The 19946-nt window shown below is 36.3% G+C and overlaps 1 long non-coding RNA gene across 1 annotated transcript in view; it reads right to left on the reverse strand.

Annotated features, from left to right (window-relative positions):
- The window catches only part of LOC148225131 (uncharacterized), a 98352-nt gene that overhangs the window by 28768 nt on the left and 49638 nt on the right, over positions 1-19946 (reverse strand). The window lies entirely within an intron of this gene.

Below are 19946 nucleotides of genomic sequence, written 5' to 3' on the forward strand. Positions count from 1 at the left end.
GAACAAGACTCTGAAGTTAGTTGCAAAGTAAAGTTAAGGAAAAATGCGAGTTTTTTTGAGGTAAAAAAGCTACTGAGAAATGATACAGAAGAAGTCGAAGTCGACTTTGTGGGTTTTGTCTTGGTTTTCAGAGGCATTGCCTGATCTCATACCTCTGCGTTGACCAATGTAATTTGGTGAAGTGATGGAAACCAAATAATGCAGTAGAAACAGCGTAAGTATCACTGACAGAAATTTATAGAAAGTGGAGATGAATAACATTCATCCAAGGCCACTGGAAGAGCTGGCTGCAGAGATTGCAATGTAACAGTCTCTGAAAAAATCCTGTGGTTATCAGGGAAATCCCTTGCTACCAAAAATGGCTAACACTACGTCTATCTCTAGGAAAAAAGAAAGGAGGACTTGGGGAATTTGAGGGCCTATCAATCCCTGTAAAGACTGTGAAGCATACCCCTTTGGAATCCATCCTCAAACACATGAAAGCAATCAGGAATAACTAGTTCAGACTTGACCAGCCTGCTTGCCTGCTGTCATAGAGGGCATATTGAGCAGGCAGGAGGAAAACAGTGGATATGCGGTCATCAGGATGGCTTTTGGCACTATCTCCAAAAGGATTCTCTCTGAATCTGAGGATGTATGGGCTGAAAGAACAGTTTGTTAAATACATTGCAAATTGGTTCTACCTCCACAGTAAAAGTGTAGTAGAATCAATGCTTTGAGTTCCAGCTGGTAATAAACAAAGTACCCTGTGGTTTGGTACTGGGACTCATTGTTCAGCTTTTCCATCAACAGCTTAGATGGTGACACAGAATATGTCCTCAGGTAAATCTGCAGATATTACTAACACGGAAGAATGATTGACATGAAGAGTTGGAAAATTTTAATCCAAAGTATTCTTGAGAACTGGACCAACAAAAACATCATGAGGATCCTGAATCTGGGTCAGAACACTCTCATGTACCCATACAGGTTGGGAAATAACAAGGTTGTGATGGACTACATGTGGAATGTAAACCAGTACTGCAAACTGCAAAGAAGGTAGACCAAGTCTTGGACTATATTAGGCAGGGCATGGGAGCAACCTAGTAACCTGAAACTAATATTAGAAGGGGCGATACAAAGATGACAAAAACCTCCTAATTTTGGCAGATAGGTAGTACAACACTGAAACAGACTGCCCAAAGAGGATGGGAAATCTTCAATTTTGAGCTTCCTAGGCAGGGTAGCACTAAGATATGTCTTACCTGAACTAGTGCTAGCTAGCAAAAGTAAACTTTTTGTGGGAGAGATCTCCAAATATCCCCTGCAAACAGCATTTCTATGATTATGATCCTTGGAATCTGGTGTTCTGAATCCCATTGTCTTTTTCCTTTGAAAGAGGACGTTTCTTCCCCACAGGAGTGTAAAGCAAGTCCTCTTGTCCTCAGTTTCTGAAAAAGTTTCTGCAGAAGTGTTTGTTTAGGTTAAAATAAAAACTCTTGAATTTATTTTTGTTCATGGCATCTGAGGAAATACACATGAAATATAGCAGAATATTCTGATAAAATAGGTCTGACCTTTTTAGTACAAAAAAGGCAAACCACTTATTTGTGTCCTTAGATATCCATACAAAAGCAGTGCCATTCACTTCAAGTGTGATAAGAACTTATTAAGTCATAAGTTTATGACTTTAGTTCTTCTTCAAAATGAAGTATTGAATGCCTAGGGACTGCTTATTATGCTCACTACACACATGCAAGCAGCAGCAACAACAAACAATCAGTTAAACGATTAACTATCTAAAAAACTTATGTGCTCAGTGCTCAGTTTCTTACCTTGGAATTTGTTCCTATTCTGTCACTTGTAGAGAACAGAATTCCACATTAATAGAAAGCATCAGCAAAGAATTGTCTTAATGATTAGACAATATGTTAATGAAACACAGAGTAGAAACTCACTAATTTGTACTGTACAGGCAAAGATATTGCGTGTCATATATTTTTCTCTCAACTTCTATTGTATGGAATTCCAGACTGAACTGCAGTTTTTACAACATACAGAGTACTCCACATGTGTGCAGTTTGGATTTCACAGGACTGTAAATAATTTTAACTGTTTGCATTGGTTGTTGGTTTTAATCTTTTAGATGCACGAACTCTTAAATTTTTATCAGGTTTTCAAAAAACTTTGATACAGGATAATGCATCTTAAAAAATTGCATGCCTTTACTGTACGTCTGAGAAGAATTTCTATCCCTAAGGCTTTCCTCTAGGATATCTTCTGACATCAAAAAGGTAAAATTAGAAATAGATTCTATTTCTTTCAGATGGCTATTTAATTTTTTTTCTTCCAAACACTGTAATTTAATTTTAAAGTTCACTTTGAAAATAAACAATAAGTGAATGTGTTTTCAGAGAAAATGCTTTCTCTTTGCTCAAAATGAAAGCAGACATCTGGTTTCTAAATTATTAGCTTTTAATTGTCTACCTAATCACTATGTTCGGTGAATTTAAAAACTGCATTTATTTACCTATCAGAAAAATACATTGCTGGTAGAAATGTCTCTTTTTATGCATGTATATGCATGCAACTTGTTCTCTTTTATTTTTCATATGTGCCCATTTGCATCCACTTACAAAGTTATAAATTTAAAATGCTGCAAATGCAACAAACATTGCCTAGTGCTTGCTATTTTATTTAATAGCAAAGCCAGTTTATTTCATCAACGAGCCTATGTTTGTAGAAGTAAATATATAATATTCATTAGAACTGTACTCTTTCTGCTCCTTGCTATCATTCACAGCCTATCGATATAAAGCAGGTTCTATCTGTCCTTCCACCCAGATGGTTGAAGTTACATGTGATTGCATGAAAGCCCTGATATGAAATGCCTATGGCTTACTGGATTACCCTCTCACCACATGTTTCAAATTAATAATAAAAAAGAAGGGGAAAAAAGAACCAGTGCAATCTCGCTACAAAAGAACAAGAGTTTATTGTATAACAGGATTGCAGATGTGGAAAGGTGCTCATAATAAGGCTACACTATTTTTGTTTCATTGTGCATCTGGAAAGCCAAAGGATCTTTAAAGCACTAGGAGCTCATACTAGACAGTCTTAGCTCTTTGATTAACTGAATATTCAGAGAAATGATTCATTTTTGTAAATTCTATGCCATTCATCATCATATTGTCATTTATATAATCACAAAATGATTTACAAAGTCAAGATTTTTTTCTAATTTCTGAAACAATTTTAAGACATCAAAGACTTTCAGATATAAACATCAAAGAGCAGCCCAAATCAGAGATTTCTGGCTAAGACAGTTTAGTTCATTTAATATCCTCTGGTTTTCCTAGGATTAAATTACAGCACATAAAATTCTTGGAATCTGTCTTAGGAAGCTGTACTGTATATTTATTATTTATTACAGTATGGCCATTTTTTTTCTTTTGGTGGGGCAGAGGACTTTGTGGTAAAGAAGATGCCATCTTTTCAATTTATCAAACCAGCAGCAAATTCTTATGAAATATTAGACATACAATGATCTAATCCTACTGGGAATGGAGAGATGTGTTAACTGAGGAAATATTTGCACATGAGCTCAGGATGAAATGCAGTTCTCTTTTAATCAGCCTGCTACAGAGGGATGCTTATATGAATTTAATAAGAATGTTCTGGGGAAAGGTAAGACAAAACAAGAATAAAATTACTTCTTTACAGGAGGAATAATATCAGTTGCTATAGCTATTGAAAACAGTAGGCCATGTTTGTAGTATTGGCTAAAGGAAGTAATTTGAAATGCTTTCCATTATTTCCACAATTTACAACAGGGTGACACTAGAGAAGCTGATCATATGGATACCAGGCATTGCAGGTGACTGGCACAGATGCAAGTCTTGGCCAGAGAATTTAGAAAGCAAAACACTGTAAATTCATCTAGTCAAGATCAATCATTATGGACACATGAAAGTTTTTATCGTGCACTACCAAGAATATAAGCATATATAGTCACATTCATTATCCACCTAAGGAAGACAGGATGTTATCAGTTGCCTTCAAGGAAGTAAGGTAGATTGAAATGTGTGTCTGGTCTACCAAATATCAGGGAGGATCTTGCCAGAGGGAAAAGCTACATGAATTACAAACTCTCTGCAGAATCTGTTGCTATAGACTGAATAAAATTCTAAATGCTTACCCTTGAAAGGCATGCAACCACCCTTTCAAAAGCAGACTACTGACTAGATGAACTGAGTTGCTGGGAATATGACCTCATATTACTGTACATCAAGGTTTTGCCCAGCTGGATTTCTATTCTAATGCTCATAACAAGCTGGGTTAGGTTCAAGACAATTCAGGAACTTGAGCAAAAAAATTGCATGGTTTCTAGATAAATATTGTTCAAGATAAAACTCCAGGGAAAAAAAACAAACATAAACAGGAAGAAACACTTGACTTTTTAACCAAGATTTTGTCTTTCAGATATTTCAGTGCAAAATTCTAAAAGGCATTGCTGTATATAACCAATGAAGTTTAATTAAATTTCCTTTGTTGATATCTGTGGAAATTTGTTTAATATAAGTACTTTGTATGAAATCTCTGCTGGTCTGGTGTGACAATGCGAGAAGAAGACAAGGGGGAACATGTGCCATGCTGCTATAGCTCCACTGCCAGAATGAAAGAGATCCTACACATCTATTCCAATTTCTAGTCAGTGTTTTATGGTCACATAGACTGCTGATGAAGCCTTATGTCTAACCACTCAAAGCAGAAAGAAAGCAAACTGGTATGTGTGAGAGAGAGACAGCTGCCTCCTCTTCTGTACAGTTAAAACCCATCTCAGACAAATATAGTTAATATATTTAGGTTGAGAATTTGTCTGGCTCTGGTTCCTTAACATATTTGCTCATCATGATGCACTGCACAGAGTAGGTAATTTAAATTCAGGTATAAAAAACTTCTGTCAATGGCTTGCATTGGTGTAGCTTAGCTTGAGTCCAGGTTAGAGAGTCCCTTGGGATAGGATGTGGGGGAGGAACAGGACAAAGACTCCTCTCAGCTTCCATCAGGATTGGATTAAACCCAGGAAAGATAACCAGAGCTCTAGAAACTTTCAAGGCTGATCACAAGAAGCAGCCAAGGAGGAAGCCTAGGAACAAAAGCTTGATTTCACCAGGGTTTTGAAGATGAATTCTAACTTAGGTAGGGCTGGGATTTTCCTTTCATTGCTACCACATAACTTATAAAGAAGCTAGAGACTTAGATACCTAGTTTAGCTAAGAAAATTTTGGTGATAGGATTACAGTTTCCTAGGATTTTAATAAATTTTTGTCCCAGTATTAATATAGGGAGTTTTACTGAGTGATTTCTTCTGTTCCACTCTGCTTCTCTGTTTGCATGTACTTGGATAAGTTGCATATCTGCTGAAAGCGTTGTGGTTCTGTGAGGATTCTTTGAAAAAGTGGTTATAATTGTGGTGGACTGAAATTTTGTAAAAGGTTTGGTTACATTCAGAAAAGATATACAGACTTTTAAAAAACCAACATTTTGATCACAATACTATTTGTCATTGCTCAGAATTTTATTTGAGAACAGCAGGCTTTAACAGGCTTTATTTTTTCTGAGACACAGGCCATTTTTAAAGTGTTTTGTTGAGTGCCTCCATGCAGTCAGGCTCAAATTCTGCCTTCAGGCATAGATGAAATAAAAATGCTACATTAAAACCTATGTCATATTTGCCCCATTCCAGTGAATAAGAGAAGCATTATTTTAGGATTAACAGCCAACTCTTTCCACCACCCAGTATCGTTCCCAGCACTTGTAGTTCTCTCTCTCTCCACACATACACACATTCTACTCTTACCCTGCAGGTATCTCTCCTTTCTTTAGGTCCCCTGCAAGTGACACCTGCTCTCCTATACTACCAGCTTGTCCTATGTAGCAGCAGACTATCTCTCTCAGATGTACTTGACATCTCTGTCCTTTCCCTTAGCCCTGTTCTATACATCTGTGTATTATCATTCTTGTCCTTGCCCTGTTGGTGTTTTTCTTTACAATATAAGTGATTTCATTTGCTCCTCCTCATGGTCAAATGGACACTGATTTCTGTATGCTTTTGTCCAACTGATCATTTAGGAACACTTGTTAATGTATTCTGTAAGATTTTTTTTATTTTAGATTCTAATTTATTGTCCTAAACAGATTCAGTGGAATTCCTTCTCAGTTGGATCAGCAGTCATTGACAAGCAGCTGGCTTTGCCTAGTTATAATGATTTTACTAATAAAATGTTGTATTTGGAGAATGTAGATTTAAAAACTTCAGCTTGACATTTCTAGCCATAAAAGTGGGTAGTGTTATGTTCATATGTTTATAATTTTAAATATTAGCAGTTCCAGTTCCTTTTAAACAACTTGAGGAATTCAGAAACAGCAGATGTTTTCATCTGCTGTATCCTTTCCTATGACATGCACAGGTAGTGAGTCTTCTGAGGCTGTAGTATCATAGTATTGCTGTTTCACTGAGTAAGCAGAGGAACAATGACTTCCTTAGTGCTAAAGATGAATCCAATCCCACATTTTTATTTAAAGAGGCTTGAATGCAATGGGAATTTGTAGCTGGGCAGAACTTGGCCACATTATTTTGTTCTGACTTCTCTTTTCCAAACCCAAATTAAATATTTTAATTTGTCTGATCACTCAGAAAATGTTGCAAAATTTTGGCTTTGAGTTGACTTAAATCCCACATATGGATTTTTTATGGGTCCCCGAACAGCAAGCTAAAGAGGAATAACTGTTATTCATAAAAGATTACACACAAAATTGTGTCGTCTCAAATAGGCAGTGTATAATACTTCACTAATAACATTGGTTACGAATGAATAACCAGTGAATGGTTCTCTCAGGAGATTATTTTCAAAAGACTATGAGAAGAGTTTTGACATATGAATTGCTGGTATGGTTGTTTGGACCTTTCATGATATCTTTGTGGAGGATGAGAGTGAAATATTTCTAGGAATAGGTCCTGTGGCAAGACATGTTCTCTTATGTTCCTACACATGAGCTGAGTCCAAGAGGAGAGCCATAGGGTGAGCAGAGACTTGCAACATGACATCTATCTAGTAGACTGGCAGGTCTGAAACCCTGAGGGCCAAAGAGGTAAGGTTGTTCATTCTATGTCATAATTTCCCCACACATGCTCCTTTTCCTACGCAGTCGTTTAGTTCCATTTAAAAACAAAGCCTCTGATGGCTTGTTGTGAAAACCATGTGAACTGGGTGCAACTTGTTTAATTAGGGTTTAATTCATATGTAGGATGATCTTTTACAATGTGAAGTGATTTCTACCCTGTTAATCAGCTGACTGACCCCATTAAATAAATGACCTATGCAGATGTGCAAAGGGCATTGTTGTGTAAATGGAGGGTGACTGAGGCAGTGAGGTCCTGCATGGCATGTGTGCTCTCTGCTCTTAGTGACTTCTGTGAGCATTAACTGGCACTTGAAAGATGAAGAGCAACTCATGGGCCCAAACCTAAACACACTGGAAAAACTCTGCAGCTGATAAAAATTTGCATGTGTCAGCTTCCAGCTGTTAGAGGGTTGATCTGATGTATTGAGTCCTCATGGCTCAGAACTATGTTTAAACCTTGGTATAATAAAATCAGTGCTTCTTAAGGGCATAAACAGACTCCACATGTTTTGTTAAATTAGTCACTTAATGATTGAATTATATTTTAAGAGTCCATTCCAGTTCATCCTTGTTGGAATTAATTCCTTAAAATATAGTCCTTTTGAAGATGTCTCAGCTACTCTAGTGCATGCCAGATGCTCACCATGGCTCTCCCTCCAAATACTCTTATTCCAGATAGGTTAACAAACAAAAGTGATGGATATGCATGATAATAATGCTAAGTTTCATATTTCAGTAGTCAGGCTGTTCACTCTTCATTCCTTGTAAGTCCTGGGAATTTAAACCTGACTCACAAAAGATGTATACTCTTAACTTTTGGACTTCCTTTTAGATCATGTATCATGTAAGTACAAAATTCATTATATCATTGCCTGTAAAGTCTGTGCCAAATTGCAAAACTTTTAACTTACAGAAAGGATTAACCAATCCTTTCTGCTTCTATTATTTTCTTGTCTCAATGGCTCTGCAGGGATTGCTGTGGTCTCATTATTCGTGAGACATGATACAGTAGGGGACATGATAAAGAAAAGGTAAGGAGACCCTTGATAATTGCCCTAGGCAATGCTATCTACATCTCAGACAGTTCATATGGTAATTGTGTTTATGTGAGCTCACCCTGGAGCTATAAATCTCATCTCTTATAGTAGAGGGGATTTTGAGGTGTCTTGAGCTAGCTTTTTCTGTTGCTTCAGTTATGATATTATACCCATATAAATAAGAATGGTGTGCTAGCAAAAGAGATGCCTAAATATGGATGAAAAAACCCCATAACTAAGATGTAACCTTGTAGCTAGCTGGAGCATAAAATAGATGTCTATAATTCTAAGTCAATAAAGTAATTTTCAATCGTGTACTACATAAAATAAATTTATTGTTGTACCTCTGCTGTTTCAGGATTTCACAAAATGAGCACAATGTCGCTTGTCAAGTGGCATCTATATGCTTTTTTGAGACTAATAAAAAAGCATGAAAGTAGAAATGCATTTTTAACATAGAAGTAGGATTCAGATAGAATCTTATCCATCTTTCTTAATATAAAATATTTGGGAAAATTCACATGGGATTTAAAAGATTTGGAAACCTGACTAGGCTTTGAATAAGTTCTTCCCTGTTTTCTGGAACTAGTGGAAAAGATATTTCTCAGCACATCAGCTGCCTCTAATTACAGACTATGATACAAAGAAATAAGATAATGATGGAGAATGTCAGCCATAACACTTTCTGGTGAGCCACTACTATCATTTTTTCTCCAAAATATGACTGACATCTTTCCTTTAACCCTCCCACCCCTAACTCTTTATGTATATTGGCATGATGGCCCTGCAACTATGTGGGGCACCATGTTTTTGTTGCTAAGCACTAGGAGAGAGTGAGCCATGGGAATCTTTAGCTATAATTTGTACTGAATTCTTTGAGGCTTTCCTTCAGGAAAAACAAAGAGTGGAACTTTTAACTCATTCATTGGCATTATTGAGTGCTTGTCTTTTCACACATTTAAAGGCTGAGTGAAGTCTAAACAACAGATTTACCAGACAGTTATTATAAAGCTTTAAACATGATGAAAAATATTCACCATTATGAGGACCAGGCACACTTCCAGTGTCATCATGAAATGGCATGCACTTTATCTCAAGTTAATTTGATCCTGAATCTTCAAAGTGCCATTGTAAATTAAAACTATTCTAATTATATTTTATTAAAAATTAACATTGAACTTACATTTATGAATAGTGTGATTTGACCAGAAATCCATGGGAATGCTGGAGGTATGAAGTTCTTTTAGACAGCATGTTAACTGAAGAGAGGAGTTCTGTCATCCCATACAAAGTTTGCCTTAGTCTGAAAATGAAGACATCTATTTTATCTATCCTTCCTTATTCTGCCTCACAAACTCTTTTCTTTCTTTCTTTCTTTCTTTCTTTCTTTCTTTCTTTCTTTCTTTCTTTCTTTCTTTCTTTCTTTCTTTCTTTCTTTCTTTCTTTCTTTCTTTCTTTCTTTCTTTCTTTCTTTCTTTCTTTCTTTCTTTCTTTCTTTCTTTCTTTCTTTCTTTCTTTCTTTCTTTCTTTCTTTCTTTCTTTCTTTCTTTCTTTCTTTCTTTCTTTCTCTTCTCTTTCTCTCTCTTTCTCTCTTTCTTTCTCTCTTTCTCTCTTTCTTTCTTTCTTTCTTTCTTTCTTTCTTTCTTTCTTTCTTTCTTTCTTCCTTCCTTCCTTCCGTCCTTTCTTTTTCTCTCTTTTTATTTTTCACTCCATTCTTTCCACGAAGGAAAAAACAGCAAGTATCAATGATGAATATAATTTCAGGTAGACTACACACTAGAGTAGATATCTGAAGTAATAATATACTGATTGATAATGTTGCATCTTTACATAGAGTGTAAATTTCTGACAAACTGAATGGATTAATAGCAGCTGCAACTCTCTGAAATATACGACCAAAATATTTTGTGTAATACACTTTCAGAAAGAAAAGAATAAACTATGCAGAGACATTTTTCCATGTATAAACATTTTTGTAAAATTTAGAGTAATAGGAAAAATCTCCCAGATATTCATCCATCGCTTCATTATAACAGATAATGCAAATATTTAAGTCCATTCTATAAATATTACCTATTATTATTACTATTCTTTAGAAGATTCTATGTGTGAACTTACTGGTTATGACTATGAGGAAAAGGACAGAAAAGTATTAAGGATGAAGTTTCATCTTTGCCTGTTTCACTGCTTAAAATTCTTTTATTCTTCCTGATATAATTGAGAGATGAAGACTCCAAAACTAGCCTATTCAAAGGGAGAGATAAAAAAGTCAGTAGCCTAAATGGAAAGGGGCATCTTCATCCACCGAATATTTGCCTGAGTAAGTGCATCTTCATGCTAAAAAACTTATAAAATATTTTCTCGAAAGAAAGAGCAGAAGTAGTTTACATTTTTTTTCAGGATAAATTATAGATTGTTAATAAAATTCACAAATTTTAAATTCTGTTTGGCCTCAGTATGAATTTTTTTTCTTTTCTGGAGATGACAAGCTTGCTATTTTTTTTCCACATCAGCCTCTCAAAAATTTAATAACACCATAATGTATTTTGGGGTTTTTTAATTCGCCTCTATAGACTGGACTCTTCCCAACTAATTGTTGTATGAAATTCAAGATTATTTTCTAGAACCACAAATAACCAGAATGAAATTCTCATTTTTTAATGCATTGTCAAGAATAGAACCTTTAAGAAAAATGGTACACATTTTGAGAAAAAGAGCTGACAATCCCAATGTTTAGCTGATTTTACCAGGAATTCCAGCTTATGCCTTCTTAGTGAAGACAGTAGTAAAGAATTTGTAGCTGGATACATTGGTAGAAAGTCTGAGTAGTGAATGTGCCCCTTGGTGATTAGCACTGCAGAGGACACAAAATAAATAGATGTTCACTGACATATGTACTGGGTCATCTCCTTTTGACTGAATGCACAGAGCTGGAGTGCACAGTATGGAAATCAGACACTCTCTGCTCTGTGGGTAGTAGCTATGCTTTCAGCATCTCTGTGACTGCTGTGTGCTGTCTGATGGCTCTCTCTGTCTGTAAGATGTTATGTACTTGCACTTCACAAACAGCAAAAAATATACAGGGAGATCCCACTTCCTCTGAGAGGAGAAAAAGAAACATATGTATCCCCCATTAAGCCTGTTATTTCCAGAACTGACATCTACAAACTACCTGTTTTTCAGTATTTCAACACTGGCCTTTTGTAATATGAAGTTTTGGCCCAAAACCCACCTGCCTAAGTAGTGTCTTTTGCTATGCTAATGCTGTTCTTCTCTGGTGTATTTATATTAGGTCTTGCCTCCACAGCATCTTTCAGGAAATCTACCTAAAGTTCATATTTCATTCAAGTAGGTTATTTAATTTGAATTAAATACCAGTGTAGACATAATGCAGCTTATGCCATTTCTCAACCACATGAACTTTCCTGAGTGGCCATATTTTGTTCTCTTGATAAATCGTTTGTTAAGGCCCATCGTACCTGTATCATTCTTCAATTCTTTTACTACACAGTAAAATGCTGTACAATGCATTTGTTTGTGATTTTTCTTTCCTCTCCTTTTTTATTTTTTCTCTCTTTTATTACTTTTTCTGGAAGTTCTGGCACTCTTTAATGACATGCCTTCCAGGAAGGGGCACATTTTCCCCCTTCCTGTCAATTCACATGAAGATTTCTTGTTCTGGACTTTCCCCAGGACTCTGTGTGTAATCGAATGCCCAAGGAAAGGTCTTCCAATTTACATGTACTTGATCAACTTTCTGCTACCCAGTGTTTCCTGCTCATTGCATCAGCTGGATTGGTACTGCCTTCTCTGTAAAAGCTTTTTCTTGGACATCCTGCTGTACATAAGTATAATGTTTTTCTCCATATCAGGTTCTATCTGTTCGACTTCGACAGGACCATATTCTCCACTGATATAAAGTAACTGGTTTCACTCAAATTCCTTTGTATCAAGGAATTTGATACGCCCTTTTACTTCTTTTGAGGAAGGATGTTTTGCTGTGTTAAAAAAGCCTTACTGCTCTCTCTGTTACTTTAAACCGTGTTCAAAACTTTTTTAGCTTTTTATTTTTGAGGTATGAGGCTAAAACCTTTGGGCTGTAGGTCGTGATTATTAAGAAACGACAAGCTTATCCTTTAACTCAATAGACTGAGATAATCAAGTGGGCACTGTATAACAAAGTAACTTGGTAGCTAACAAAAATACTTTGGTACTTGGTAATGAATTTTTATTCACTTCATAGAATCATAGAATATCCCGAGTTGGAAAGGACCCACAAGGACTACTGAGTCCCTTTTGGCTGCCAAGGCACAACTGTTTCGTGGTATAGAGATGCTCCTACAGACCCCAGTAAGGCCAAAAGGGCTATGTACTTTTTACTTCCCTAAAAAATGTGAAACTTTATAAAGTCTAATGCCTGAAATTTGGCAGGCAGTTGTTGATTGCACTCGCATTAAAGGTGGATTCCTTGTTCTAAATCAAAGCATTTCAGATTGTAACCCTCATCTTCCCCAAGATGATGAGTATGCTAAATTATGGATATATTACCCACACTACTATGTGGCAAATTTGAGAAAACTTCTAATAAAAATATTCAGGAGAGGAACTGAGTTTAGGGTGCCCCAAACCTGCTAACTGGCTGTTACTTTGTGATGCCCTTGGTCTCAAGTATCAGGTACCACATAAGGAGAGAGGATCTCCTGCTTGGTGGTTGCAGGCATAACAGTAGTGGTCTGACTGTTAAAAACAAACCTGGATTTGATGTTCACTTAACGTGTCATCTTTTTGAAGAAACTTCCCTGAAATAGTGCTGAAGAGTATGGGCAGAGGTGAAGTTACAGGGTTTAAGTGTCACCTGCAGATCACTTGTTAGCCATTTCCAGGTAAAGGCCCAACTAGCATGGTCCTGTATTTTCTACAGACTATTATACTTAGCCCTATGGGGTTAATAATCATGTAATTTTTCACCTTGCTATGTGTTTGATATACCTTTTTTTAATGGTAGCTAGAAAAAGGCATGAAACTTGCACATTTGAAAGATGTCTTGTTTAGTGTCATGTTAATTAAATTCTATGCACATTGAAATCGGTTACATCTTGGGCATTCTGTCTGGTAAGATTTGCATATATTCCTTTTTCCTTATTATACATCTATTGACATATGTCGTGAATAATTCTGGAAGGTGAGAAAATGACCAAAAAAAGGACTGGAAGTTATATAGGAAACTCATAAATCTATTAGAGATGGATCTGGAGAAAGTTGCCACCTTTCTACTTCATAGAATAGAATCCTGGAATGGTTTGGGTTGCAAGGGACCTTACATATCATCTTATTCTATCTCCTCTGCCATGGGTAGGGCCCCATCTATTCTGATCTTGTTCCTTCATTAAGCCAGCTTGTCTTTCTCTGCCTTGCATATATTTTCTCTTTTTTCCTCTAATCTATTTATTTTATTTATATTATTAAATTGAAGAGAAGGCATAAAGGAGGATGCTGAGCCCCTAATGCAACAAATATGAAATATTTAGAATGGAGTCTTAGCCAGCAGAGGTCAAGAAATTCAGAGATACAATTTCTTTAATCTTAGTCCCCTTCCTTGTTCTCCTCTCAACAGTATTCTACATCTTTCTTCCAAAATCATCCTTGTCTTGACTCCCTTGTGAAAATGAATTAAGATATGACTTTCTGATAGGGAAAATCCTGGATGTTGATTTACCTGTTCAATCTGATAACTTACAAAAATCAGTGTAGGAAATGTGTCTGTGCTTCTGATCTAATTAACTCATATCTGTAAGATAAATATTATCTATTGCTCAGTGCAAAATGCTCACGTAACCAAAGTCTCTTTCGTAATTCTGAGACACAAGGGATAAAGATAAGGGTGCAATGTAATGCAGATCAGAGAGAGAAATAGGGTTAGTCTTTTTGCATCCCAGACCTATTCCAGCAGTGCATTTTTGTGAGCTAAACATGCCAGTGAAAATGAAGGGTTTGCACAAGGAAGGTGTTGTACAGCTATCAGTGAATCTGAAAACGTGTAAGAACCCATTTTGGGCCTAAGGATCTAATCTAGGAGTTTGACTAAGAGTAGTTAGTGCTGAGTTTTCCAAACAGCAAGACATGTGTTTAGAAATAGGTGATGCTTTTATTTTTGTGATGAGATTACTTCAATCCAGTGCAAGTATTGAGCAATATGGTGGCGTTACCCAGCTCCATATTATTCCAGTGTTTGGCTTTTCCATTTCCTCTGAATTATTTGGATAAATTTTTCCAATATCTGACATGTTTTACCTAGAATAATTAGACAAAAGCACCACAGAGAGGTGTGATGGGGATGAATGATTCCATGGAATTTTGAAAATCAAGATTAGCTGGTGAATAATAATATGAGAAAAAGCTTCAGACAGCAGATATCTATTTATAGACATGCATCAAGTATAAATTAGGTTCTGCTTGAATTGAAATCAGAATAGTTTAGTTTAGTTTTGTTTGGTTTTTTTTCTTTCAGTTCCAATTGAAATACTATCATATGCTTTATGTCTAAAATAAGAATGTCCAGGACTGTGTAAAAATAAGATATATTATTTCATATAGTGTGATTTCTTTCTGCCCTTCCCCAGGCTAAAATATGGTAGGTTACAAAAGAAATGCTCTAAGAGTTTTGGCAAGTGAGCAATGGCGAGTGAGGTGAGTTATGGAGCAGTTGGCAGTACTGGCGGCTTCAGAGGCTGTAAAGTTCAATGTGAGATGTTTATTACTGACTGCAAACAGTGATCTGATCCAGCTGAATTAGAAGCTGATATGAGTGCTTGCTTCACCTCTTTATTTGTTGACATGTGTTTGTAAACATTCAAGGTTTTGAACATTAGGGGCAGTAAATTCTCTTCTACTTTGTTGATCCTACATTTTTGCTATTATCTTTAAGCAATGAGACATTTCTTACCATAAAATTGTTACTTTAAAATGATCCCTCTTTGACATACATTCTGATTTGCTTTGCAAATCTAAAGTTACTGTACTGATGTTATGCAGGAGATCCTGGTTTGGTACTGTAAATATATTTGCTTTGGTTCTTCCTTCCTCTTCTACGTGTTCCAGCCAACTGAATAAAAATATAACATATTAAGTAGGTTGTTTTGCTAGAGCAACTCCTTACTATTCCTTCCATCAATGAAAAGTTGAGATCCAGCCCATTGTCCCACAAAACCACTGTCCTGTGCTATCTTTTATGGTGGATGAAAATGAAGAATACTGATAGTATGGTCCCATTGACAATTGTGGCTCAGAAATACATATTTATTGAAAAGAGCTCTTCCAATATTCATAGAATCACGGAATAGTTTGGGTTGGAAGGGACCTTTAAAGGTCATCTAGTCCAAAGCCCCTGCAAGGAGCAGAGACATCTTCAACTACACCAGGTTTCTCAGAGCCCCATCCAACCTGACCTTGAAGGTTTCCAGGGTGCAGAGTTTTCATAACAAGCCTTTATGCATTTCTTCACTGCTCCACAGTTACCACCACTATAACAAAGAGGAATTTGCATTGTTGGAGTTGCCTTTGATTAAGATGACTCAAAAGCAAAGCCAAAGACTCTGCCTGGAACAAAAATAAATAAATTTGAAAAAATACTCTAACAAGCATGATGTAGTCGAGTAAATTTAGAATAACTTGCTGCCTGCAGCTGTCTATCTTGCTCCATCTAGACAGATGTTGCTGCTTTTGAGACAAGAATGTGAATCAACTCTTGGACCCCTGCAACTGCCAGTCCAGTCTGCCTTCAACTGAAGTTTATATACTGACTTAGAAATAATGGTTCCAAAGCAGAATTACAGGAATAGCAGATGTTTCTTGTTCATTGACAGTGATATTCCTCTGACAGGTAAGGGGAACAGCAGCAGACCTTTAGTTGCATGACTTTATTCTGTGCACTGCACACTGAGGGGTTGACCCTGCTATGACTAAGGTAAATTCTACAGTTCTAATGCAAATATCATTTAGAGTGCTTCTTCAATTTAACTGTGACTCTATAGCTTTGAGGATTGTAGATTGTCTGCTCAGGAGAGAAGCATAGGCCTAATTCTAAATAGGCTGAAATAATGTCATAGATAATACAATTTTCCCCTTTTTTTTTTTTTTTTTGCTTCAAGCAACCCACATAAGAATAGTCTCTTATAACAGTTACAGATTATCTAATACAGTAATATATGTCATTTCCCTATATTAAACTCTGAGGCTAGGTAAATAATGAGCAATGTTTTATGTTCCTAGGAAACTCATTTTCCATGGTTCTATGCTCTGATATCAACACTCACTGTGTGTCCAAGTCTTGTCTTCATAGCTAAGTAATACTTTGTCAGGCTTAGGTTATAGCAATGTTGCCAAAAGGCAAATAGCAATCAGTAACACTTCTGTATTCAAATGTAAAGTATAAAAATAATATTTTTCCAAGAAATATAGAATATACATTTTGGTTGCTGTGATTTTCATGTATAGTAACAGAAGCAACAAAAAGATGTCATTGTATACTATGGAAAGATATCAGTATTTGTAGTTCCTTCCAGTCATATGGCACTGTAATGGCAAGGATCACAGAAGCCATTTCAAAGCCAAGTCCTATCAACTCTGGGACTACAAGTTTTTTCATCTTTTTCTACCTCATTTCTTGGCGTGGCTCAAAAGATATAGTTCTTGGCTCAGAGAGATGCAGCTTTCACTCTGCTTAAGAATTCTTGAAATAAAAAGGGGCCAAGATTTTCTAAAAGAACTGTAGATTTTCCATGCCTTAGTGTCTGGGGGCTCAACTTAACTAGTTGAAATTCAAATGCTCTATAAGTTGTATGTTGAACTTTTAAATGAAATCTCCCTATAATGACCAGCTGCTTTGAAAAGCCAAGCGGTTCTTCTCCAGATTAATTATGAAAAATTAATTATAGCTGTTGTTGTTCTGGCTCACCCAAATGAACTTATATTCTGAGAACAAGTAAGATACACCAGGTACTGCAGCTGACTTACTGCCTATTGGGGTATTAAAGTACCTTAAAGTCACCTATATTCCACTCAGTAATGTGGCTTTAAGTTATTAATTAGTAACTTACAAAAAGCATTTATCTGTCTTGGTGGCAGTTGCTATTTCAGCTTCCCTTATTTTTCTGACAGAAAAGGAAACACAACGCTGCATTCCAGGCGTTTCTATGGTGAGGCAAGAGACTGCAGCTGTAGACCTGAAGCAAAAGGGTGAGGTAATTTAGTCCCCAGAGACTTGGTAAATATTAACTGTAAAAAAGAAAGTTAAAATAAAGTAACCAAAAATATACTCCATTATATTGATGAGTCAGTTTTACAATGGCCAAAAGAATGTTATCTTGAGATTAGCTGTGTCTTGTAAATATTTTTTATGGGTTTTCATGTATTTATACAACACCAGTCATTTCAACCCATTGCCCCCCCCTCCCCATCCCTGAATCCCCTCAGGATTTAAATATTTGGTTTCAAGTTCAAATTGGCTTAGTTCTGACCTCTCTGCACTGAAGTTTCTGTCCAGAGCCAAAGTGTTAAGGCAAAGACTAGCAGTGAGGGCACAGCCTGCACATGGGGGAGTGATTTAACTCAACCTTGGAAGACCCGGAATTCTGGCAGCCTCTGGGCATGTTGGGGAGGACAGGAGTCGGTGCCCCTTTGCTGGGGGCAGCCTCCCCTTGCCAGTTCATCCCATATCTGAATGGCAGTGCTCAAAAGGGGAGAAAGGAGGCTCTGTTGCCCCTTCTCTTGATCCAGACTTGCATTGTCGAGGCACAAGTGTACTCATTCCCTATGGATATGCCACTATACCTAAACTCCCACAGCAGTGTGATCCAGCCCATTCCCACATTGAAACACTTCCTAAACATTCAATGAATTAATAATTTATCATCCAGCTGAGATGATTTCAGTGAGGCAGCTAATGCCTAATTTAGGTTAAGGTTCTGTTGAAAAGCTTTGGCATTACACAGTAATGAGACTGTTGCTGGTAATTTTAGGCAAATCCCTAGTAGAATCAAGAAGCCAGAGCTAAGCATTACATTTCTCACACTTTGCCTGAGAAAAGACATTTTTCTGAGTGGTCACAGAAAAAATGCTGCTGGTTTGCGAAAAAATTGTCGCACAAAATACATAAAGTTGACAGAAAGTACCAGAGCCTAAGAAGCTGCCTACTAGAGAAGAGCCTTAAAAATTAAACTACTCAGTCACACTGCTTGTAGGTTATGCTGTGAATCCTAAATTTTATAGGGGAATAGAGAAGAGTAGGAAGAGTGGATGATCACCTCTGCTTCCAGGAGCCTGGCAGCTAAATGTGAAACATGTATTTGGATCTATTTGGGCTTACAACTCACATAAGGAGGAACACGAACAGACATCTCAGCTTTAAATATCAATTCTTTGAAGTAACAAACTTCACAGAAGGAGGATGCTTTATCCTAACATTTCTTCTCCTGTGAAAAACTTTTCGTGACCAAGTATAATGATACTCTTCTTGCTTGTGTTTTCACCCTACTCCTCAGTTTAATCTATTAGGTTGTCTTTAAGGATCAATGAATATGCAGCTTTGGAGAAGTGTGTAGACAGACTGCCCTTATATCTGAGGTGATATCTATGATATCTATTATCTATGCAGAGAACTTCTTCAGAGAAAAGAAGCAAAATTCTCCATATTTTCTGACCAAAATCTACCCTTTGAAACCTTACCATTATTTGGCTATTTAATTATTTAAGCATATGTGCAATACTCAAACCTTTCTAAAGAGTCTCTGAGGGATGATGCTTAGAATCATAAGTCCAAAAAATAAAAAGTTAACTGTTTATCTGTAGAAAATAACCAAAGGAAAGAATCTTGGAAATGTGATGTTAGAGGGCAATATTCAGGGTTGAAAACCAGAGTGCTTTGAAAACTCTTGGCCTAAAATATGTGATGACAGAAAATATTCAGGAATACATGAAGAGGAATGAATTATATGTGTAAGTTGACATTAATATTTGGAGTGTCCAAGGTGAACAAAAAAAATAGCAGTAATCCAGTGTAAAAAGATGGTATATCAGTTGACTGCCTCAGAATGTCTGTTTTTTATGCATTAACTGGTTAGCTAAAAATTGACTTCCATTGAATTTAAATTGAGTCTAAATATGAAAGGGTATTTTTTTTTAAATTCCTTTCAGGCATGTGCAGAGGAATCTGACAAAAATGGTTTCTAAGAATGCAAAAGATACCATATATTCACTAGTCATACCTACTTTTATCCCATTTATGACTCAAAATAAAAATGAAATTCATCTTGTTTCATTTAATCCCTCAAGAAACTGCAAAACAATCTGCAAACACGTTTTGCAAAATTTCTAAGGTGAGAAATGGACTCAAAATACAGTATAAATGTCCTACAAGAATAAGTGTATTAAAATAGAATTCATTAAAGATTGAATTAATATAGAAATACAGGATTTTTCAATAGGAAATATGGACTTTGTGCAAAATCCTATTCAGGAATTCAGTGCTATTTTGGAATGTTCTTGCTTTCCTCTCAGGCAAATGTATTACTCTCCTCAAACACAGCTGAAGGGGCATTAGGTAGGTAATATAAATCACTTGAAAAACAGGAAATGGGTAAACTCAAGTCTGAATTATGTCTTCTCATATACACTAAGGTTTAGTTTCATGTCCTCTAATTTTACTGTTGTAGAAGTTAACTGTCTGGTTGAAGGTAGTGATCAAAT

The sequence above is a fragment of the Sturnus vulgaris genome, chromosome 1 (genome assembly GCF_052056855.1).
Source record: "Sturnus vulgaris isolate bStuVul1 chromosome 1, bStuVul1.hap1, whole genome shotgun sequence".
NCBI lineage: Eukaryota > Metazoa > Chordata > Aves > Passeriformes > Sturnidae > Sturnus > Sturnus vulgaris.